The sequence below is a fragment of the Phyllobates terribilis genome, unplaced genomic scaffold (genome assembly GCF_046119375.1).
Source record: "Phyllobates terribilis strain yellow unplaced genomic scaffold, ASM4611937v1 Scaffold_9__5_contigs__length_417890890, whole genome shotgun sequence".
In the NCBI taxonomy this organism is placed as follows: domain Eukaryota; kingdom Metazoa; phylum Chordata; class Amphibia; order Anura; family Dendrobatidae; genus Phyllobates; species Phyllobates terribilis.
This window is the reverse complement of record NW_027362769.1, coordinates 181,886,134-181,910,594: the sequence shown is the minus strand read 5'-3', so window position 1 is coordinate 181,910,594 and position 24,461 is coordinate 181,886,134. Positions and strand designations below refer to the sequence as shown.

Below are 24,461 nucleotides of genomic sequence, written 5' to 3'. Positions count from 1 at the left end.
ATGATGCCAGCGACAAGTAGGTTCCCCGGCCATCACCAAGCTCATCACACCAGCTAGTCAGCACCTCGCGCCGCGCACGTCTGTCGCGTCATGATGAACAATTTGACGACAGAGGATTTCTTGATGTCAGAACCCCCGGCACTGAGCAAAGATGCCGGAAGAGGCAGAGGGGACATTTTATACAGTAGCGGGAGGTGCACAGAGAAGCGGCGAGAGACAGATATTTTTTTTCTTTCTAGTTTCATTATACTTTAGGGTTATTTATTTATTTATTTATTTTCATCGCTTATATTATGCAATTAATTGCACAACACTTAACACACATCATCACTGTCCCCATTGGTGTTCACAGTCTGTGGTTCCTCTCAGTATGTCTTTGGAGTGTGAGATGAAACCTACACACACATGGGGAGAACATAGAGACTCCTTGCAGATGTTGTCCTCAGAGGGATTTGAATCTAGGAACCCAGGACTGCAAACCAACAGTGCTACCCACTGAGCCACTTGCTGATAACCATGCTGCTAACCTCTGGAGCCACCATGTTGCTAACTACTGAGCCACTGTGCTGCTAGCCACTGAGTCACCGTTCTGCTAACCACTGAGCCACCATGTTGCTTACCACTGAGCCACCATGTTGCTAACTACTGAGCCACTGTGCTGCTAACCACTGAGTCAATATTCTGCTAACCACTGAGCCACCATGCTGTTAACCACTGTGACACCATGCTGCTAGCCAATGAGGCACTCTTCTGCTAACCACTGAGCCACCATGCTGCCAACCACTGAGCCACCATGCTGCCATACCAGCTGGTTTTATAGTAACTGTGGGCACAATTATCATTTCTTCTTCCTTCTGTACCTGGGCCTCTAGGGTTGTCTCCCGGCCACTGCCAGTGTGCGGGGGTTATTGGTGGGCTCACGTCCCTGAGATATATGTGCCGCATTTATCATATAACCTGCAGACATATTATTTTGTAAGTGGCTCATCTATCAGTGCAGATCGCTGCGCCGTCCTGACGCTATGTGCACACGGTGCATTTTTTTATGCGTTTTTGATGTGGCAAATCCGCGCGGACTTGGCCTCAAAAACGCATTGCAAACCTCATCCCATGACTTCCTATGAGATTTCGGCAGATCTGTGCACATGATCAGGAATTTTCCTTACAGAATTTCATGTACAAAAAAAGCAGCAGCCTGTCCATTCTTTTTTGCATTTTTTAACTCTGTTTTTCCTATAAAATGAATGGGAAAAACGCATTGCAAATCCGCAGGCAAAAATGTATGAAAAACACAAAAAAAAAAGCATCAAAAACGCGCAGAATTTTCGCGGCGTTTTTGCTGCTAAGAGGTGCAGAACCTTGCAGAAAGGCTGCAGAAATTTCTGCAAGCAATTCCTGATCGGGCGCACATAATCTTAGAGCTGGTGCCAGGGATTGCCAGGGTGGCTCTGCAGCACTGGCTGGTTTTGGATGCACTGATGAAGTTTGTAATTTTGTGTTTGGTTCTTCCAACTCATCAGATACAATGTTACACTTTCTAAATGGCAAAAATCAGCTCAGTGCCTGGCAAAGACACATTTGATGACTGTATGTACAGTATATGTCTAACAGATGTCTGAGCCAATGCAAAAGAGGGAGCGACACTGATTTATAAGTGTTCTTCATCCAACTCCTGCTGCACATGCTGAATGCTCCGCTATAAAATGTGGAATTAATTAAAGAGTCCTGTGGTTCCAGGTGCAGAATAAGTCGTCCTGTGTGTACATGAGGAATAACCCTATTGCTGGCCATTATATGACCTGTATTTTGCATTTTAGCAAGGTTTCCCCTCTGCATGCTCTATCTATACTTATTCTGTTGTCTCTGAGCTGGTGGGTGGAGACCGTCCGCTGTGATGTCTCCCATACATGACACACACAGACATGAGGGATTCCTTCTCACCTGTCGCTGTAACACATGTACAGAGAAAACATCATAGAGGACAATATACAGCAATGAGGAGCAGTGTTACTGTAAATCCAGGGAGATAAAACAGTTACTAGAAAGCTTCAGTCTTTTGGATGGCATTATACAACAGTAATGAGCAATGTGGCTGTGAATCCAGCACTGTGGTGAGATAAAACATTAGTTAGAAAGTTGTAGCAGCATCAAGAAAACTATACAGCAATATTGAACAGTGTAGTTGAGATTCTAGTACTGGGGTGAGATAAAACACTTATTGGAAGCAAAAGCAGCATGGAGGAAATGATACAGAAGTACTGGACAGTGTAGCTGTGAAGGCAGTTGTGGGTGAGATAAAACACATACTGGGTAGTAACAGCATGATTTTTGAGGGTCTGTGCTTTCTGCTTCTTCCTCATATTCCTCCTTACTCCTCCAAGACAGATTTTAGCACTTTGCCAGTGTGAATGATGAATTCAGGACATGGCGTGTAGCTCATAAAGGGAGAAAGAAGCAGATTCCATTGACAATACATATCACAAAGTTACTTTATATTCACATGTACTATTGATTTATGCAGGTTGATGAAATGACAGAGACCATCTAAGTGCCTGATTTTCTTCACCTCGGACCCCTTATTGGGCAGTAGACACCCTCCATGTGTGGTGAAACCTTTATCTGACACCTACCTGTCATTCTGCACAGGGCTTGGCAGTAAATACAGTGGGTACGGAAAGTATTCAGACCCCTTTAACTTTTTCACTCTTTGTTTCATTGCAGCCATTTGGTAAATTCTAAAAAGTTCATTTTTTTTCTCCGTAAAGTCCACTCTGCACCCCATCTTGACTGAAAAAAACTGAAATGTAGAAATTTTTGCACATTTATTAAAAAAGAAAAACTCAAACATCACATGGTCATAAGTATTCAGACCCTTTGCTCAGTATTGAGTAGGCGCATCCTTTGAGCTAGTACAGCCATGAGTCTTCTTGGGAATGATGCAACAAGTTTTTCACACCTGGATTTGGGGATCCTCTGCCATTCTTCCTTGCAGATCCTCTGCAGTTCTGTCAGGTTGGATGGTGAACGTTGGTGGACAGTGTCAGGAACTCCCACAGGGACGACACCAGGGAGATCACGCAATATCTCACCGTGCCGTCACGCTGTCAGTATTTCGTCCAGAATCGTGAGCACGCGATCCAGACTACTAACTCCTTGGGCATCGGCGAGCAAGCAGAAAGCATATGGCGTCACACCTCCGAATTCCAGCTCGTGGATTATGTGTGTACGCCCCGTATGTTTGCCGCCGGCTGCACGTTAGCCCGATTATTATTACTCGCTGCCACCACCGGCCGAGTTCGAAATACAATACAGGCCTGGCCGAACGCCTGCGTTTTGGTAGCGTATATGGCTTCAGGTGAGGGAATGATTACAGGACAAAAGAAACAGAACTATTACATTTTACATTTAATCCAAAAGGGAGGCAGTGTTTAGGAAAAATATATATAAGGATGTTACAAAGGAGACATTAAAATACATAAGCAGTTACGCAAATGAAACAGCATAAAAAGGAGAAACTTACACTATAAAGTTTGCTGCGACGACTCAGTATAGGTGGAGGGGAGATGCTCTGTTTAAATGGTTATTGAACAGGGTCCTCCACTATGATAGACATATACTCCCGGGCAAAGAACACGGCTTCAGCCTCAACAAACTATTTATGCTGAAGGGAGAGACCCCCCCCCCCGTGATGACATCACAGGGGCTGGGCTCCACCCTTCATATTTGAATTAAAATCCTGTTTTTTGGGATAACTCATTGTGCGTTGATCCCAGAAGCCCAAACGTGATATCATATTTTCTATTATGATTTTACCTTCATCTAGAGACCACACATCGCATAGTTGCAGTCTGCTATTGTGGTGTTTTTGCGCTACAGCTCCCTGATTTTCTGCTTACAGCCATGGAAAACTATGGATACATTCCTGGGCCGATTCTGCCACTAAAAATATAGGTCCCGATATTGTCGGACGTATGAAACTTACAATATTTCATATTTCATTTTGGAGTCGAAGTGTCTATAAACTTCTTTTTGAAGCTCGGGAAACCAGCTTTCCCAGTTACACACAAATGATGGCAATCCTGCATTTTAATCACCCCCTGCATCTTCCAGGGACAAGAGGCTCCCATCTTAACTAAGTTATAACACTTCTTGGCTGCCAGCAGATTGTTTAAGGCCTTACTCATGACTGTGTTAATTGGGTGTGACACGAATCACTACAGAAATAACAGTCCCAGAAGAGGAGAGAAGAGACTAATATTACTGAAAGAAATATTACGTAAGTGCTACTTACTGGATAAATAGAGGGAGGTCAAACAATCCAAAGTCAAGTCCAGGAAAATGGCGCAGTACAACAAGGAGAGGTCAGAGACGTAATCCACTACACAAGCCGGGGTCAGGATACCAGAAAGACAAGGCAGTACACAGGGAGCAGACAAAAGAGTAGTCAGATAACAGGCAAATGGTCAAAATCCAGGTAAGGGAAAATAGTCACAGAGCACAGAGAGATCAGTCTTACACAGGCAACAGCAAGTGTACAATTGACACTGGGTGAAGGAGCAAGCATGCTAAAGTGGAAGACTAATCAAGGGAAGTGAACACAGATGATTGCAGAACCGACCTAGCAAAACCAAAACAGACTGACAGCCTCCACACAATAGTAACATAGCAGACAAGGAAAGTGTGGAGACCGTGACAGTACCCCCTCTTCAAGGGGGGCCACCGGACCCCCAGGTCGCCCAGGAAACCTACGATGAAAGGCCCGGACCAACCGATCAGCCCTCACAGAATGAGCCGGAACCTAGGACCATTCTTCAGGTCCATACCTCTTCCAATGTACAAGATATTGAAGGGAATTCCGGACCATACGGTAATCAGTGATTTTCTGTACATCATATTCTAAGCTTCCCTCAATAGACACCGGAGGAGGCGGGGGCGAAGGAGACAGAACAGGGGGAATAAACTCCTTCAACAAAGACTTGTGGAACACATTAGGAATACGGAAAGACTGAGGGAGTCGTAATCAGAAGGAAACCGGAATGACCCCCTCCAGAATCTCATATGGACCAATGAATCTAGGACCCAACTTCAGCGAGGGCATCTTCAATCTAATGTTCTTAGAGGATAGCCATACCTTATCCCCCACCTTGAAGGCGGCACCTGACGAGCGTTTCCTATCAGCCTTTTGTTTCTGCCGATGCTGAGCCACCCCAATATTCTTTTTAACCTCCCTCTAGACATCCCCCAACTCTTGAATGGTTACATCTACCCCAGGACACCCAGAACTTATCCTGGAGAATTCACCAAAATGAGGATGAAACCCATAATTACAGAAAAATGGCGAGGTTCCTGTGGACTGATTAACCCGACTGTTAAAGGCAAACTCAGCCAGAGGAAGAAAGGATGACCAATTCTCCTGCTGATCGGCAACAAAACATCTTAAAATTTGTTCCAAAGACTGATTTGTCCTTTTGGTCTGACCGTTAGTTTCAGGATGATAAGCAGAGGAAAAGGACAAATCAATCCCCAACCTTCTGCAGAAAGCCCTCCAAAATCTAGAGACAAATTGTACTCTCATATCAGATACAATATTAAGAGGAATCCCATGCAATCTTACCACATGAGTAATAATAAACAGTTTGGAAAGAGTCTCAGAATTGGGTAACTCAGATAATGGAACGAAGTGAGCCTGTTTGCTGAATCGATCGACTACCACCCAAATAGCCGTCATCCCCCCAGACAGAGGTAAATCGGAAATGAAATCCATGGACAAATGAGTCCATGGTCTTTCTGGAATGGGCAAAGGAGCATATTCCCCAGCCGGCCGGCAATGTTGCACTTTGGCGCGTGCACAAGTTTCACAAGCAGACACAAAATCTTTAATGTCCCTACGCATAGCAGACCACCAAAAGAGTCTAGCAACTGTCTTCTGGGTGGAGGTAACTCCAGGATGACCACTCACCACAGAATCATGGAATTCTTGCAAAAGGCGTAATCTGAGGTACACAGGGACAAACAACTTGCATTCAGGAATATTGGAAGGAGCCAAGGACTGAGCAGTACGGATTTCCGCTTCCAGCTCAGAGCAAACCATGGCCACAACTATACCCTGAGGAAGAATGGAGGAAGGAGGCGACACAGAATCAAGGCTACGAGACAGGGCATCCGCCCTCACGTTCTTAGACCCAGGTCTGAACGTAATAGAAAAATTGAATCTTGAAAAAAATAAAGACCATCTGGCCTGTCTAGGTGTCAACCACTTAGCAGATTCGATATACGGTAGATTCTTGTGATCCGTCACCACGATGACCTGATGAACGGCTCCTTCCAAAAAATGCCTCCATTCTTCAAAAGCCAATTTGACAGCAAGTAACTCTCTATTACCCACATCATAGCTTCTTTCAGCAGGAGAAAATTTTTTAGAGAAAATGGCACATGGTCGCAGATTAGTTAAAGTCTTAGGACCTTGAGATAATAAAGCCCCCACCCCAACCTCGGAAGCATCAACCTCCACAATGAACAGCCTCTGGAGGTCTGGTTGAACAAGAACAGGAGCAGACATAAAACATTTCTTCAAGTTTTCAAAAGCCCCGACTGCTTCTGACGACCAAACCTTTAGCTCCCCCCCTTTGCGAGTGAGGTCCGTAAGAGGCTTGACGATCTGAGAAAAACCTTTAATAAATTTTGTGTAGTAATTTGCGAACCCTAAAAAAGCGCTGCTAAGCCTTAAGGTCGCTGGGTTGAACCCAATCAATGATGGCCTGAACCTTCCCAGGATCCATCTTAAACCCGGAGGCTGACACAATGAAGCCCAAGAATGATATTTCTTGAACAGAAAAGGTACATTTTTCAATCTTGGCGAACAAACAATTATCTCTTAACCTTTGCAGAACCAAACGGACATGTTTATAATGAATATCCAGATCAGGTGAGAAAATTAGAATATCTTCTAAATAAACCACAATAAATCTCCCAATATAATCAGAGAGAATATCATTCATAAAATTCTGAAAGACCACGGGTGCATTCATTAGCCCAAAAGGCATGACGAGGTTTTCAAAAAGACCTTCAGAGGTAAAAAACTCTGTCTTCCACTCATCACCCTCATGAATACGTATCAGATTATATGCCCCTCTGAGATCCAGTTTGGAAAACCATTTGGCCCCCGAAAGCTGATTATATAGATCGGGGATAAGTGGAAGCGGATAAGAATTTTTAAGCGTTATCTTGTTTAATTCTCGGAAATCGAGGCAGGGACGAAGACCTCCCATCTTTTTTTTTTTTAACAAAAAAGAATCCGGCAGCAACCGGCGATGAGGAAGGACGAATATGACCTTTCCGTAAACGTTTGTTAATATAAGCCTTCATGGTTGCCCGCTCAGGGCCAGACAAGTTATACAAGCGAGCTTTGGGTAATTTGGCATTAGGAATGAGATTAATAGCACAGTCATAGGGACGGTGAGGAGGTAAGATCTCAGACTCTACTTCCGAAAAAACATCTCCGAAGTCCTTCAGGTATTCCGGAAGACCCTCCAGACTAACGGAGCAAGCATGCACAGATTTAAGACATTTTTCAATACAATGAGGGTCCCATTTGACAATATCTTTCTGATACCAGTCAATGATCGGATTATGCATACGCAGCCAAGGAAGACCCAACATGATCCCAGCAGGTAAATTTTCCAAGACATAACAGGAGATTAATTCTGTATGAAGTGACCCCACCTTGAGTGTGAACTCCACCGTAACTAACTGAACCACATTTTTTAGCAACGGTGTTCTATCAATGGCCATGATTTGAATAGGGTTTTCTATCTTAACTGTCCCTAATCCTAACTTCTGAACAAGTCCTGAATCAATGAAATTAGCCGCGGATCCACAGTCAGTAACGGCAAATATTGACAGACACTGTTTTTGAAAGAGAAGTTCAGCGTTCAACAACACTTTATCGGAGGAGTAAAAGGGTACCTGTAAGTCTGGGTGACCTCCTCAACAAACACCCAGACCTAGGCGTTTCCCGACGGCTTATTCGTTGCAGGTCGTGCCAGGCAATCCTTTAAGAGATGTCCAGCTCGGCCACAATACAGACAGGTCCAAGTTCCAGATGGCGTCTCCTCTCCTTAACCCTTGAGCTGGCAGCTCCAACCTCCATAGGTTCTACCTCAGGTAAACGACCCGGGCCCGGTGGACAAAATAGAACCTCTTGAGAACCTTGTTGTTGAACCTTGCGTCTCTCCCGCATCCTTCGATCCATGCAGATAGCCTGAGTCATGGCCTCCACCAAACAACCAGGTGGAGCATGCAGAGCCAGAGCGTCCTTTAGAGGCTCCGAAAGACCCCTGAGGAATTGGCACCTGAGAGCCACGTCATTCCAGAGAACCTCAGTAGACCACTGACGAAACTCAGAATAATAGTCTTCCGCTGTGTGGTTCCCCTGTGTCAGGTTCATGATCCTTGTCTCTGCCACCTTGACCCTGTCAGGTTCGTCATAGATCTGTCCTAAAGCGTCAAAGAAAGCGTCCACAGAAAGATGTTGAGGAGCAAAAGTCTGGGACCCCCCTGCAGAAGTGACATTCCCACCTGCTGTGACTCATTCCCTGATGACCGAGGGCGCAAGGTAAACAATAATTTACAACTCTCTTTGAAAATTCTGAACTGATCTTTCTCCCCCGAAAATTTGTCAGGGAGTGTTATAGCTGGTTCAGGGGGGCTCAAAGATACGTCAGATGGTTCAGAAGTCATGACAGTGGTCGGAGAGGAAAGATTCTGAGGAGCAGTAAATGTACCAGAAATCTGGTCTTGTAATCGAGCCTGTGAGGACGCCTGAACTAACTGAGTCAGATTCGCCACCTGATCACACAAAGTACGTAACGGATCCATAAGTGGGAAAAAGAAAAAAATAACAGTAGAAGTAGAAGACTAATCAAGGGAAATGAGCACAGATGATTGCAGAACCGACCCAGCAAAACCAAAACAGACTGACAGCCGCCACACAATAGTAACATAGCAGACAAGGAAAGTGTGGAGACCGTGACATTGGGGTTTTATGCTGAGATTTTTATGGAGACAACTTTGTACTGACCAAAAGGGGAATAAGAGAGAAATGGTCAATATCTATGACAGACTTTCAATATTCCTCAATATTTCCCTGACAGACTGCCATTTTCAGGTCTCTCCAGAGATGCTCAATTGGGTTTAGGTCAGGGCTCTGGCTGGGCCAGTCAAGAATAGTCACAGAGTTGTTCTGAAGCCACTCCTTCCACTCCTTTGTTATTTTAGCTGTGTGCTTAGGGTCATTGTCTTGTTGGAATGTGAACCTTCGGTCAAGTCTGAGGTCCAGAGCACTCTGGAAGAGGTTTTCATCCAGGATATCTCTGTACTTGGCCGCATTCATGTTTCCTTCAATTGCAACCAGTCATCCTGTCCCTGCAGCTGAAAAACACCCTCATAGCATGATGCTGCCACCACCATGTTTCACTGTTGGGATTGTATTGGGCAGGTGATGAGCAGTGCCTGGTTTTCTCCACACATACCACTTAGAATTGTCACCAAAAAGTTCTATCTTTGTCTCATCTGACCAGAGAATCTTATTTCTCATAGTCTGGGAGTCCTTCATGTGTTTTTGAGCAAACTCTATGCGGGCTTTCATATGTCTTGCACTGAGGAGAGGCTTCCGTCGGGCCACTCTGCCATAAAGGCCCGACTAGTGGAGGGCTGCTGTGATAGTTGACTTTGTGGAACTTTCTCCCATCTCCCTACTGCATCTCCTGAGCTCAGCCACAGTGATCTTGGGGTTCTTCTTTACCTCTCTCACCAAGGCTCTTCTCCCACGATTGCTCAGTTTGGCTGGACAGCCAGGTCTAGGAAGACTTCTGGTGGTTCCAAACTTCTTCCATTTAAGGATTATTGAGGCCACTGTGCTCTTAGGAACCTTGAGTAATGCAGAAATTCTTTTATAACCTTGGCCAGATCTGTGCCTTGCCACAATTCTGTCTCTGAGCTCCTTGGGCAGTTCCTTTGCGTTCATGATTCTCATTTGGTCTGACATGCACTGTGAGATGTGAGGTCTTATATAGACAGGTGTGTGCCTTTCCAAATCAAGTCCTATCAGTTTAATTAAAACACAGCTGGACTCCAATGAAGGAGTAGAACCATCTCATGGAGGATCACAAGGAAATGGACAGCATGTGACTTAAATATGAGTGTCTGAGCAAAGCGGTCACCATCCAACCTGATGGAACTGGAGGGGATCTGCAAGGAAGAATGGCAGAGGATCCCCAAATCCAGGTGTGAAAAACTTGTTGCATTATTGCCAAGAAGACTCATGGCTGTACTAGCTCAAAAGGGGGCTTCTACTCAATACTGAGCAAAGGGTCTGAATACTTATGACCGTGTGATATTTCAGTTTTTCTTTTTTAATAAATTTGCACAAATTTCTACATTTCTGGGTTTTTTTTTAGTCAAGATGGGGTGCAGAGTGGACTTTAATGAGAAAAAAATGAACTTTTTAGAATTTACCAAATGGCTACAATGAAACAAAGAGTGAAAAATGTAAAGGGGTCTGAATACTCTGTACCCACTGTATAATGCAGATTCATGCAGTATAGGCAGCTGCAGAGCTGGGGAAAGGAACAGGCAGCTGCCTAGGGCCTCATTGCGTAATGGGGGCACAATTTCTGGTTTACAAAATTGCTGTGTCCAGTGCTGGAAAATAATGAGAGCTTGTCCTGCCCCGGGGCATCTGACACCTGCTGTATCTGTGTCCGCACCGCAGCAGATGGTGAAGACCCTGCTGTATGGATGGTTGTGTCCATGGACGAGGCAGTTCTCTGTATAGGCGGTATATTGCTGTGTATCTCTGCACACCTCCACTGAGATCATTTCCACCTAATGGATCCTCAGACTTGGTCCATTGTGAATGTGTCTTTTCTAACCATATTTTTGAGGATTGGGATAATTTTATGCTAAATGATGTTCATTTGTCATCCGCCTCTGCGCCGTTCCTGCGTCTCTTCTCTGCAGCATTAACCGTAGACTTGCTTTTCAGCTGTAATCCCGGCTGCGATATCTCTATATATTCCCTCCAGGGAAATTTTACCTCCTGATAATGACCAGGAGGTTAGAAAGTTACAAGGGAGCTGAAATCATGAAGCTGCTGAGCCGCGCTGATGACGGCTGCTGAGAAGAATTAATATGTAGCTGCAGGGAGAAGATCACATGTGGGAAATCCCTGCGTGACCTGATCCGGAGACGAGTCCGTTCTGTCACCGATAATCCTGACCCTGTGGAAGAACCGCGACACTGCGGGAAGTACAGGACGTCCTTCAGATGAGCGGAAAAAATCCTTGTATCAAGTCATAGAAATATAGAGATATAGGTAAGAAAACATCCGAGAAATGTCAGTGCGAAATATTAGAGCAAGGCAGGAAATCCGGAGACTGTTCATCTCTATCGATCTCTATCTATCCCATATACTCACTTATGTAGCGCCAACATATTCCGCAGAGCTTTACAGACATAATCTGCCCTGTCCCCATTGGGGCTCACAATCTAAATTCCCTATCAGTCTTTGGAGGGTTGGAGGAAGCCGGAGAACCCGGAGGAAACTCCCAGGGAGATCATACAAACTCCTCACAGATGTTGTCCTTGGTGGGATTTGAACCCAGGACTTTTTAGCTGAATCTGGAATATTTCCTAAGAGCAATGTCCAACCTCTCCGCACTTGCCACTCATCAGCATAGAATTTCAACTATGGACTTCTCTAAAATATAAATACAGATTTCTACAAGCAAGATAAGGGTTTATTCAGTATTACAGCGCCGTTACATACTTGCCATTAGTTTGGGGGTATAAATTCCTGATGACAGGTTCTCTTTAACAAATACGTTTTTTTTTTTTTTGTTCCACTTGCAGTACCACTCCTGACCACATGGAGTGCTGTGAGAAAAGGCCACATCTATGCGCAGCACCAGGCGCCACGTGCTTTTCGTCAGATGCGTGTCGTGCAATGTTCTGCTGCACATATTTAGTGCAGTTTCCATTGCATAAAACAATTGGCGCATTGTGTAGAGGCTATAAATGTAGAGTCATGGCAGCGGCGTCTCTGCTCCTGTATCACAACAATGTACAGAGCAGATTGTCCCCCGGAGACCCCTGTGTCTCTGCAGCAGCCGATTCCATTCCTTCTCCTCTTACTTGGATCATTTTTATCACTTATTATTGCTCCTCGTCTTCTCATCACTCCGGGATTTTATTATCCGCACTCGGGAGCAGCTGCTGAAGCTTTCGGGATTGATTTCTTCCCCGCGTCATTTTCTAACATGGGTCGTCCTTCTCACCAGATGGCTCTTTAAGAAGTGATTGTTTGCTGTGAAGAGCCTGAAGTTACATTGTAACAAGCTGAAGTTTTCTCACTTCACCTCCTCTGCACTCTCAAAGCTTTTATCTGAGAACTTAGAGGGGCCGCTCATATGGGAGCCCCCCACTCAGGGGCCCTGATGTGACCCACCACATCAACCACAGACACAATTACTGGGAAATGATAGGTGCCATAGAGAACAGGAGGGAACAAATCCTAAAAACTGCCGGAATGTGGAAAAATCCCCTTTGTTTGTTTGTTTTTTTAATTGCAGAAATGATGACAATGAAACGTTTATAGTAAAATGTTACAATCCCCTGGTTCATGTGCTGCAGTTTGTGTCGTATAGTTACATTGTGGAATTGTATAATTCACACTGTACTTTCTCTGGATATAATATTCACTCTTCCGGTTGGGAAGAGACTTTCTGTAGGGCAGATGAATGCAGTCTACTGTTCTCTAGTATCAGCTGTTTGGGTTAATTGTATGATATACAGTCTATCTCTCTGTTATCGGCCATTGGAGGTTGGGGGATGCTGAATACAGTGTTCTGCATTGGGATGAGTGGCAGAAAAATGCCCCCCCCCCCCCCCCCCATGGTCACTGCCTTACATCACGTCTGCAGTGCTGAGACCCTGTGGAGACATCGACATTTCATGTGACTGATATCACTGTTAGGGCCTGTACACATGTTGCACATTTTTATTGTTTTTTTCTGCACAGATTTGTCACAAAACCTGAAGGATTTCTTGATGCAGCAAAGTGACTGAGAATCCTGAAGTCTCATGCAGACGATGCTTATTTTTTCCTTGCAGATTTGGACCAGATTGAAATCAATTCTTTCCCTATTTTTGCTGCAGATTTCACCCATAATAATAAGTGGGGAAAAATCTGCATCCAAAACGCAAGTAAAAAAAACACATAAAAAATGTAGCAAAAGTGCATCAAAATGCAGCAAAACCGAGCCTATTCTATGCAGCGTTTTTCCTGCCAAGAGATGCAGAAATTTCTGCACCAATACTTAACGTGTGCACAGACTCTTATAACGCTGTCGTAGTGAACTAATCTGACAACTCTAGGACTTGTGTCTCTTTAAATTTCTGCATTCACGACATCATAATAACTATGGAACAAAAACTCTGAATCTACCTTGGAGATAGTTGTCATAGGGACCAGCGCCATAACATAACACCTTTATGTGAATCCTTCTGGAAGCTTCTGTCAGGAGCGTTTGCTGTGTTGGAGGTAACATTGCACTGATGGCATAAAGGAGAGACAGACAGTGGGGTCAGAGGAGGCCAGGAACTAACAGAATCCCACTCCCTTAGGGCTCTTTCACACTTCAGTATCTCTGGCATGTATGGTGACAGTTTCCACACCTACCGGAGACACTGACACACACAGACCATTGTAATCTATCAATCTGTGCACATGTCGGTGTGTTTCCACGGACCATGTGTTCCTGTGCTCCATACGCCGACATGTACATTTTTTTGCGGATGCACGGTCCGCAAAAGTGTCTCACGCTGAACACACACAAATGGCATCCGTGTGTTATCAGTGTGACACGTACTGGCGCCTGGGAATCAGCGGTACAGTTAGCACTGTTCCCAAGTGCCGGGTGCTGAACGCTGCCGTCATCATTGTCCCCTGCTGGTGCTGTGATCAGCACCAGCAGGGACAATGATGAGAGTAGTATTCTGCCCCCGCTGTGTCCATGTGTAAAAATAAGAATAAAATAATAAAATCCTAATACTCACCTGTCCGGGGATGTCCCCTGATGTAATCCTCTGACCGCTGACACCGAGGAGCCAGGGAGAATGAGCCGCTCCAGTGAGCGGCGCCCTGCACTGAGCAGAGCTCACTGAGTGACAGGACACCGCTCCCCAGCTCGGCGCAGTTCTACTACTGAGCAGACACTACTACTCCCAACATTGTCCCATGCACAGCACCAGCAGGGGACAATGATGAGGGAAATATTCAGCACCCGGCGCTTGGGAACAGCACTAACTGTACACTGATTCCCAGGTGCCAATACATGTGCTCCTGATGCAGCACACGGGCGGCACATGGTTGCCACACTCGGACACACAGACACGGATATCTCCGATGCAGTTTTTCCCGTACTGGAAAAATTAGGACGTGTGAAACCGGCCTTACATTTAGGGTCTCTGGGACCACCAGGCAGTGACCAGGGAGGAACATTTTTTCCCCCTGAGAATGGTATTTCCTATCATGCGCAATAATTGCATTTACCTCTTCAGCAGTTCTAAACCTTTTTGTAGCTGCTGTGGCCTTTCTCAGCCTGTGGGACGGTCGGCCGCTTGCCCACTTGCTTTTGACACTGTGTAAGCTGTGCTGTAGCATGTACAAGTGCTCTCCTCCTGAAAACTGCCCCTGGGATCCATCCGGCACTGCACAATCTGAGGATTCTGTAGGGAATATGAAGTACTGGCTGGACGATGCAGGATCCAGGACCCGCAGGACCGGGAACAGGCACTTCTCTTATGTTACTTAACAATTACTTAATAAGTGACAGCGAAGAATTCTGTGCATTGCATTTCAGCCTGGATGATACTGGATACAGAACCAGCAGGAGCTGTGACGGACACTTCTCTTACTGTGTGTCGCATTACATTTGGCTAATGCAATATAATCACTATTGAAAGTGTTTATGGGGTAAAGAATGTTCTGCACAGTGAATCAGTATATGAGGAAAAGAGCTGCAGGAACAGCTCCTGCACCCGACACAGAGCGTTCTATATGTCTATATATATCTCTATATGTCACTGTTATCAGCATGGCCGACCAGCAGTGAGGAGGTTCGGTGGGTCAGCTACTGTTTATTGTGGATTATCTGTGCTTAATCTTCAGTATGTCTTAGAATTGCAGACTTTATTAAGTCTCGTTATGGCCAAAGCTTCTGCCTGCTGCACCTACCCCTCCATCCATACTGCCGCTACACCCCGACCTCCCCATACCAATGAGGGAAGCGATGGAGATGGGTCATTTATTTCTCCTTCTTCCGCTAAGAAGAAAAGAACAATCCTTTAAACTTTAGTGAAAAGTTGGAGAAGTTTCAATCTGGGGCTGAAGTGCCATTCCTCGTCATATTCTAGTGCTAATAATACAAGTCTTTCATTACTGAGATGGTTCAGATCCCATCACAACAATCATCTTCTCTCCTCCCGGGGAAGGTGCGGGACTATGGCGGGTCGGCGACATTCCCCCACACACAGCGGCACAATCTCCTGCAGCCTCTGCGCCACTGACTGCGGCCACAACTACAAAGTAGCAACGTGAGATAAGAAGCTGAACGTTCCTCCAGGCGGGGGAAGACGGGGGGCACATTGCTGCTTCATGCTGTGTAGCCAAAAGGGCGCAGAATAAAAAGGCTTTCCATCAATTTCCAAAGTTTTGTGATGCAATTATTGGTCACCCAGTTTTTTTTTATATAAATAAAACATGTTGAAAAAAGAGTCAATGATTTCACGTGTGATCCCAAACATGCAGCAAGTTGGCGTTAACGCCGTCATTAATGCGTCCTCGTCCCGCAGTCACGTAAAGATGGACTTTTTTTTTTAATCTTTTTTTGGTATTAATTTATTGCAAAGCTGCAAAAAAAAAAATCAGGTGTGATTTTTGGCCTCTTGCTTATCGCGATACTCTAGGGATAACAATGTAGCCCCCGTTCACTTGTTTGTTCTCGGTCACGGACAAAGTTGCTTTAACCTAATTATTGAGATTTCTGCAAATCTGTGGCGGCTCCAACACAAGTTACAGCAGATCGTGCGACTGATCCAAAGCAGATGTCACATAAACGTCAATCAACAGGAAAATGGGGAAAAGCTGATGATGGACATAAGATTGCAGCGAGGTTATAACCGCACGCTGCAGTCAGATTGCAATTTATTGTTGTCATTACTGCACTTTTACAGATGTTTTTCAAAAAAAAAAAAAAACATGACATTTTTTGGCAATCATCAGGGTAAAAAAAAAAAATTACCGCAATATGTGATTATACCCAAAGGCCACATGTAAATATCTGCATCCCAGCTTTATGGCAATCTATGGGGTTATAGGGCACCCAGGGCCGGCTGCAGGTCTATATGGGCCCTTGGGCTGCAGACTCTCAGCGGCTCCTCTTTGCTTTTGATTTTTCCTTCTTATCTTCCCAGATTGATGATTTTTTTTACATTGTGATTGATACAGTTGTACCAGAGCTTCATTCTTACGGTACCAGCCGCAGTTTTTATTGGTAATTGGGATTCGTATGACTTTTTAATCTCTTTTTGTCCCATTTTTTTTTTTTTTTTATTCAAAGTGACCAACAAACAGCCGTTCTGTCATTATGACATTTTTTTTGTTTCGACGTAAATATATTTTATTAGTTTGCGACGTTCATTTTTTTTTTTTTTAGATTTACAAAAGTTTTTAAAAGTTGAAAAGGTGATTTGAACTTTTAAAACTCGTTCAATATTTTTGTTCATTTTTCATTAGTTCTTCAGGGAGACTTGAACTTGCAATTGCTCGAGCTTTTGTACAAAGCACCGTAATGTCTCCTATGAAGCCCCAAAGAGATGTATGGTAGACATGGCTGCCAAGACAGGTCTGCTGGATGTAGCGATGGACACTTCTTCCTCATTGCAGCCGCTTTAATGATTCTGTCTTGACTATGACATCTAAAGCGTTAACCTGTCGCGCTGTACGGCGCAGGCTGTGCTCCTGCCCGGCTCATACTCGCAGTTTGCACATCCACAGTACACGCTGGCTGATCTCCCAATTGGGCCCCCCAGGTGCATTGGTCCCCAGCACTTGTTGGACGCTGACGTCGGCCTCGAAGACGCTGCCCGACGTCTAGAAGCCAAACTGCTCCCCCGCGTCTCTGACTTCTTACATAAAAATGATCTCATTGTATTATCGCCGTATACATGCAGCAGACGCGTGAACCTGCCCCTGGGACGCCGGCGTGCGGTTATATTCACACGCTGCTGTCAGATCCGCTTTATTACCAAAATCACAGCAAAAAAAAAAGCAGCAAAACTCTCAGAGGTTTTCTTTTTTTTCAGATTTGCAGCATCTTTGACATTTTGCTGATTTTTTTTTTTTTTTGCATTAATCGCACCTCCGCTGTTAATTACATGTACAGCCGACGCGTTGGAAATCTAATGTCTCGCAGTCAGAAACAATAGAGCTGATGGGATTCGGCGGATATTTACATAAGATGCGAATACAGAGAAGGCGGAAGGAGCAGAATATTAATCAGAGGCAGATCTGACATTCCCGGGATGGATATAGTCCGTTATTATGGACCGTGTCCATCCGCAGACTAGAGGTGTACTAATGCATACACATTCTGCCACCCTGAAGGGAAATGAACGCTATTCATTCATTCATTCATTCATTCATTCATTCATTCTATGTAGGAAATCAGTAAAACAGATTTATTGTTTTTTTATAAACATGCATAAAAGGTTGCGATGTTCAGTTCCTTTTCTGCAGAGCATCGCTCTTCTGTTACCCCCCCCACACACACACACAAACTCTAGAAATAACCATTGCTCATTATTGGCACTAGGGGGCGATGTTTAAGCCTTAATCTAGAGATCGCCCCCTAGTGGTAACTGAAGGTGATCTTTCCATGCTCAGGAGTCCAGTGGGCGGTCCTAATCAGTTATTCACAGCCTTCATTTAGGATCATTGCTGTAGAGATATCTGTCAGCATCCAAGTAGGACCGCCCACTGGACTCCTTAGCATAGAAAAGTTCACTTTAAAACCCACTAGTACCTCCCCCCATCTACCTAACAAGCTGTCTTAGCTTAGAGGATTTGGACCTCTTATTATTATATGCATGTGTATTGGGCTTAAATAATTCTTTTAATTTGTTTAAAGATTTTTTATCATTTGGGTTTAATAGGATCTTTGTATCCTGTAGATTGCTGGCTGCAGAATGGGTTAACTGAGAATCCATCAGTGAGTTCTACGACTTTCACCTGTCTTTTCTCAGCTATTTTCAGCTGATTTCTGACCACAGCTCGGGTTTGATGTGGATTGTGATCTCAAATCTGTACACAGGAATACAGAAAAAGACGGATGGAAGAGTCGCAAACTCCTTTTTCAGAACGAACTCACTGGCAATATTTTCGTTAACTCGCTGTGCAGGAAACAAGGAGCCCTGCAAAAGCCAAATGGTGCAAAATGTTGAATGATACCCAATTACGAAAATAATTTTTGCCCCAATGTTCATGCATGTAAGTCTTTAAGGATTCTACGTCTCCTCGTGAGACCTCGCTCAGCTTTCAGTAATTTTACCAAATTTGTGCGCGAACAGAAAAATGCAAATTTTAATGCTAAAATGATCACACCATCGCTTCACTGCAACATCGTTTACACCCAATCCTGACGTAAATGAGCCGATACATGTGCGCTGTATGTATCAGAAGGGGCCGAGCTGCGCATTACACCACCAGGAGCGTTTCTTATAAAATGACTCTTCCCCTGTTTCTTCTCTTATATAAAATTGTATCTTATCTGAGGAGAGCTGGATCCAATGTGGCCTCTATCAGGGCTGCGATGGTATTTGTCAGAGTGAATGTAATAAAGTAACAAAAAGTGAACGATTGATATCGGAACAGGACTTGTAAATCAAAAATCCAAGAAGGCTGAAAAATAAGCCGGAAACAATAAAGAAATGAAAAATATTATGTTAAGCAGATCTATAATTTCTGGTAACTCTTCAGAATAAGCCGTCCTGATTAGTTGCATGAGGAAAAACACTATTTTTGGCCGTTATTACACGACTTGTGTCCTTTATACAGTAATGTTCAAAATAATAGCAGTGTGTTCAGAAACACGAGTTACGCACAGAATCTTTCTACTAGTTTTTATTTCCAGCATTGGGAACATTGCACGCTGTCTTCTAATTCACAACATGAAGAGAAATGTAGATAATTATTAACTACTTTACAGAAAATAACAAAAAATGAACATTGCTCTGTTCTAAAAAATATCAGTGTCTGCATTTGTCTTTACAAACTCGCAATATGTCTTTTCTCTATTTTTGTGGATTTAGCATTACTGTGAATCAGGGGCGGACACAGACTGTAGTGGGCCCCTGTGCAAGAAATTTTTGGGGGCCCCCCCCCTGCGCTTCATAAGGCAACAAAGTTATGTAAACATAACCCCCCCATGTGCAGCTCTCATCCCCCCCATGTGCAGCTCACCCCCCCGATGCATCTCTCATCCCCCCCCGTGCATCTCTCACCCCCCCCATGTGCATCTCTCACCCCCCCATGTGCGTCTCTCACCCCCCCATGTGCATCTCTCACCCCCCCCATGTGCATCTCTCATCCCCCCCATGTGCATCTCTCATCCCCCCCATGTGCATCTCTCATCCCCCCCATGTGCATCTCTCATCCCCCCCATGTGCATCTCTCATCCCCCCCATGTGCATCTCTCATCCCCCCTCATGTGCATCTCTCATCCCCCCCACTCCTAGTTAATTAATTGTATTTAAGAAAAATAAAACTTGTTATACTTACCCCCATGCGATCCCTGCAGAATCCTGGCGCTCGTCCACGTCGCTGCCACCAGGCTCTCCTGACGTTCGGCCATGTGACGGTGCCACATACATAGCCAACAGCTTTTGTTTTGGCCAAAAGATTTTTAAAGCCGCCACCACGATAAGGTAGACTCTTCTGGCCGGGCCCTACTCTAACCTATTAAAATTTTCTTAAAATATCCAATACTCTTTTTAGATATATTTTTATTTAGTTTTCTTTAAGGGAATGTGTCATATACATTTTTTTTTTAAATGACCAATAATACCACATACAGGGAATACCGCCACACCATGACCAGACCACATATTACCACAACATAGTGACCGAATAATACCACACAGAAGGGAGAAAAACTGCCACACCATGACCAGACCACATATTACCACCACATTACTAATATTACCACCACATTACTAATATTACCATAAGTGTCATTATACACAGGAGCTCTATACATGGTATGTATAATGTAAGTGTCCAGGTAATCTAGTGATCACCAGTGACATTATACACAGGAGCTCTGTATATAGTGTCAGTGTACAGGTAATACAGTGATCACCAGTGACATTATACACAGGAGCTCTGTATATAGTGTACAGGTAATACAGGGATCACCAGTGACATTATACACAGGAGCTCTGTATATAGTGTACAGGTAATACATGGATCACCAGTGACATTATACACAGGAGCTCTGTATATATTGTCAGTGTACAGGTAATACAGTGATCACCAGTGACATTATACACAGGAGCTCTGTATATAGTGTCAGTGTACAGGTAATACAGTGATCACCAGTGACATTATACACAGGAGCTCTGTATATAGTGTACAGGTAATACAGGGATCACCAGTGACATTATACACAGGAGCTCTGTATATAGTGTACAGGTAATACAGGGATCACCAGTGACATTATACACAGGAGCTCTGTATATATTGTCAGTGTACAGGTAATACAGTGATCACCAGTGACATTATACACAGGAGCTCTGTATATAGTGTCAGTGTACAGGTAATACAGTGATCACCAGTGACATTATACACAGGAGCTCTGTATATAGTGTCAGTGTACAGGTAATACAGTGATCACCAGTGACATTATACACAGGAGCCCGGTACATAGTATATAGTGTAAGTGTACATGTAATGCACTGACTCACTGGTGACGTCTCTAGGTGAAGTCCTTCAGCTACGCTTTCCTCCTTCATCCAGCACAGACCGCCATCACGTCTTCCAGCCAGGACTCGTCTCTGCATAAAATAACACAGTTATCTAGAGCACATTCCCCAACTTCTACATTACGCAGCTGAATACAGACGTGCATCCACCATCAATATATGGTTAGTTATTATGCAACCTACCATTCCAAATATAAATTGTAATCCACCAAGGTGCCCCCATTAACTGTAAATAGGCACTTAATATATAATTTAATTAGAACCTCTACTCTATACTTCCTGCTCCCCGCATTCATTATTTACATGCACCCCCTGCCCCAATTCATTATATCATGTCCGTGCTCTCCCCACCCCATCGTCATTTATCATTTACTCTCCCCCACCCCACATTCATTATGTGCAGCTCATTATCCCCCTACTCCTAATTCCCCCATGTGCAGCTCATTTTCTCCCAATTCCCCCATGTGCAGCTCTCACCCCCCCATGAGCAGCTCTCACCACCCCCCCATGTGCCCCTCTCTCATCCCCCTCCCCCACATGTGCCCCTCTCTCATCCCCCTCCCCCACATGTGCCCCTCTCTCATCCCCCTCCCCCACATGTGCCCCTCTCTCATCCCCCCCATGTGCATCTCTCATCCCCCCCATGTGCATCTCTCATCCCCCCCATGTGCATCTCTCATCCCCCCCACATGTGCACATCTCTCATCCCCCGCCATGTGCATCTCTTATCTCCCCCCCATGTGCATCTCTTATCTCCCCCCATGTGCATCTCTTATCTCCCCCCCATGTGCATCTCTTATCTCCCCCCCATGTGCATCTCTTATCCCCCCCCACATGTGCACCTCTCTCATTCCCCCCACCCCATGTGCATCTTTTATCATCTCCCCCCCTCCCCCCACGTGCACCTCTCTCATCCCCCTCCCCCCACGTGCACCTCTCTCATCCGCCTCCCCCCACATGTGCACCTCTCTCATCCCCCCCACCCCATGTGCATCTTTTATCATCTCCCCCCACCCCATGTGCATCTTTTATCATCCCCCCCCATGTGCATCTCTTATCTCACACACACACCTCCCATTCCCCCCACTCCTAGTAAATTGTATTTTGAAAAAAACAAAACTTGTTATACTTACCCCCATGCGATCCCTGCAGAATCCTGGCGCTCGTCCAAATCGCTGACACTAGGTTCTCCTGACTTCCGGCCATGTGACGGCGCCGTCACATGACCGGAAATCAGGGGAATCATGAAGGCGCTGCCGCAGGAGCGCAGCGCAGCGCTGAGATGTCCCGGACCCGGCGCTTAGCATGGGGCCGGGGGCCCCATGAGGAGAGAGACTCACAAGAGGGGGCCCCTACCGGCTGGGCCCCACACTGGAGTCAGGGCAGACATGCCCTGATGGCGGCCCTGCTGGAGGCTGGAGGGGCCCCCTCTCCCTCGGGGCCCCCGTTCAATGAACCGGCTGCACGGGCGGTAGTTCCGCCCCTGCTGTGAATCACTAACCTAATATTTAGTTGTGACCCACAGTTTTTTAGAACTACTTCACATCTATGTTGCATAGAGTCAACCAACTTCTGGCCCCTGTCAGCTGTTATTCCAGTCCAGGAGGCTTTCACTACATCCCACAATTTTTTGGCATTTATCTGCTTTGCCTCAGAAACGGCATTTTTGATGTCACCCCACAAGTGTCCTATTGGATTAAGGTCCAGGGATTGGGCTGGCCACTCCAGAACCTCAATTTTATTGGACTGGAACCAAGATTTTGCTCATTTACTGGTGTGTTTAGGTTCGTTGTCTTGGTGAAACACCCATTTCAAGGGCATATCCTCTTCAGCATAAGGCAACATGACCTCTTCAGGTATTTTAATATATGCAAACTGGTCCATGATCCCTAGAATGCGGTAAATAGGTTCGGCACCATAGTATGAGAATCATGCCCATATCATGATGCTTCCACCATGCTCCACTGTCTGCAAGGTGTACTGTGGCTGAATTCAGAGTTTGGGGGTCGTCTGATGAACTGTCTGCGGCCCTTGGGCCCAATAGAACAATTTTGCTTTCATCAGTCCACAAAATGTTTCTCCGTTTCTCTTTAGGCCAGTTGATGTGATCTTTGGCAAATTGTATCCGCTTCAGTACATGTCTTTTTTTTAACAGTGGGACTTTGCGGGGACTTCTTGCTAAGAGATTAGCTTCACACAGGTGTCTTCTAACTGTCACAGTCCTCACAGGTAACTGGAGACTGTCTGTGATCATCCTGGAGCTGATCATTGGCTGAGCCTTTGCCATTCTGGCTATTCTTCCATCCATTAGAATGGTAGTCTTCCGTTTTCTTCCACGTCTCTCTGGTTTTGCTTTCCATTATAATGCATTGGAGATCATTATAGCTGAACAGCCGATCATTGTCTGCACTTCTTTATAAGTTTTACCCTCTCCAATCATCTTTTTAATCAAAGTACGCTGCTCTCTCGGACAACCCATATTTCTCAGGCTTTCAAGGAGAAATGCATCTACAACATGTGCTTGCTTCACCCTTAGATAAGGGCCACCTGATTCACACCTGTTTCCTCACAGAATGATTGACCTCATTAATTGACCTCCACACTGCTATTATATTGAACTCACCCCGTACAATTAATTATTCACATACACAGACTCAAAAACCTGCAGATCATGAATGCGGAGTCTGTGGTTTTTCTTAGAATCTACTGCACCGACTTGGAATTTTTTGACATGTGGTGATATAATTTATACCAAAAACAGTGATTAATCTGGTCAGTCATATTGGACGGCTAGTATTTTGAACATTACTGTAGGACTTCCAGCCTCTATCTCTAATTTCCATTTGTCTCTGAGCTAGTGGGTGCCGACAAGTTGCTATGTCTCCCATACTCAGCACACACAGACATGAGGGATTCCTGCTCTCCTGACTCTGTGTATCTGATGTTCAGAAGCAGCAGCATGGAGGAGATTATACAGCAGTACTGAGCAGTGTAGTTGTGAATCCAGCTCTAGGGTGAAATAAAACATTTACTAGAAAAAAAATGTAGTATGGGTGACATGAGTGGCAATATACAACAGTTCTTAGCAGTGTAGCTGTGAATTCAGCTCCAGGGATGGATAAAATTCTTACTAGAAAGAAGCATAGATGATGGAGATGATCTTATACTGCACTACTTAGCAGTGTATGTGTGAATCCATCTCTGGGGCGAGATAAAACACTTACTAGAAAGAAGTAGTGTGGGTGGCAGGGGTGACAATGTACAGCAGTACTGGACAGTGTAGCTATGAATTTGACAGTATGAATTGAAACAAAGTATATTAGACAGATGTAGACCTTTTCATTATGGAGGTGTGTATATAT

At 44.8% G+C, this 24,461-nt stretch overlaps 1 protein-coding gene across 1 annotated transcript in view; it reads left to right on the top strand.

Moving 5' to 3' along the window:
* The window catches only part of LOC141161930 (contactin-associated protein-like 5), a 435,101-nt gene that overhangs the window by 278,171 nt on the left and 132,469 nt on the right, over window positions 1-24,461 (top strand). The gene's annotated exons all lie outside the window — the stretch shown is intronic.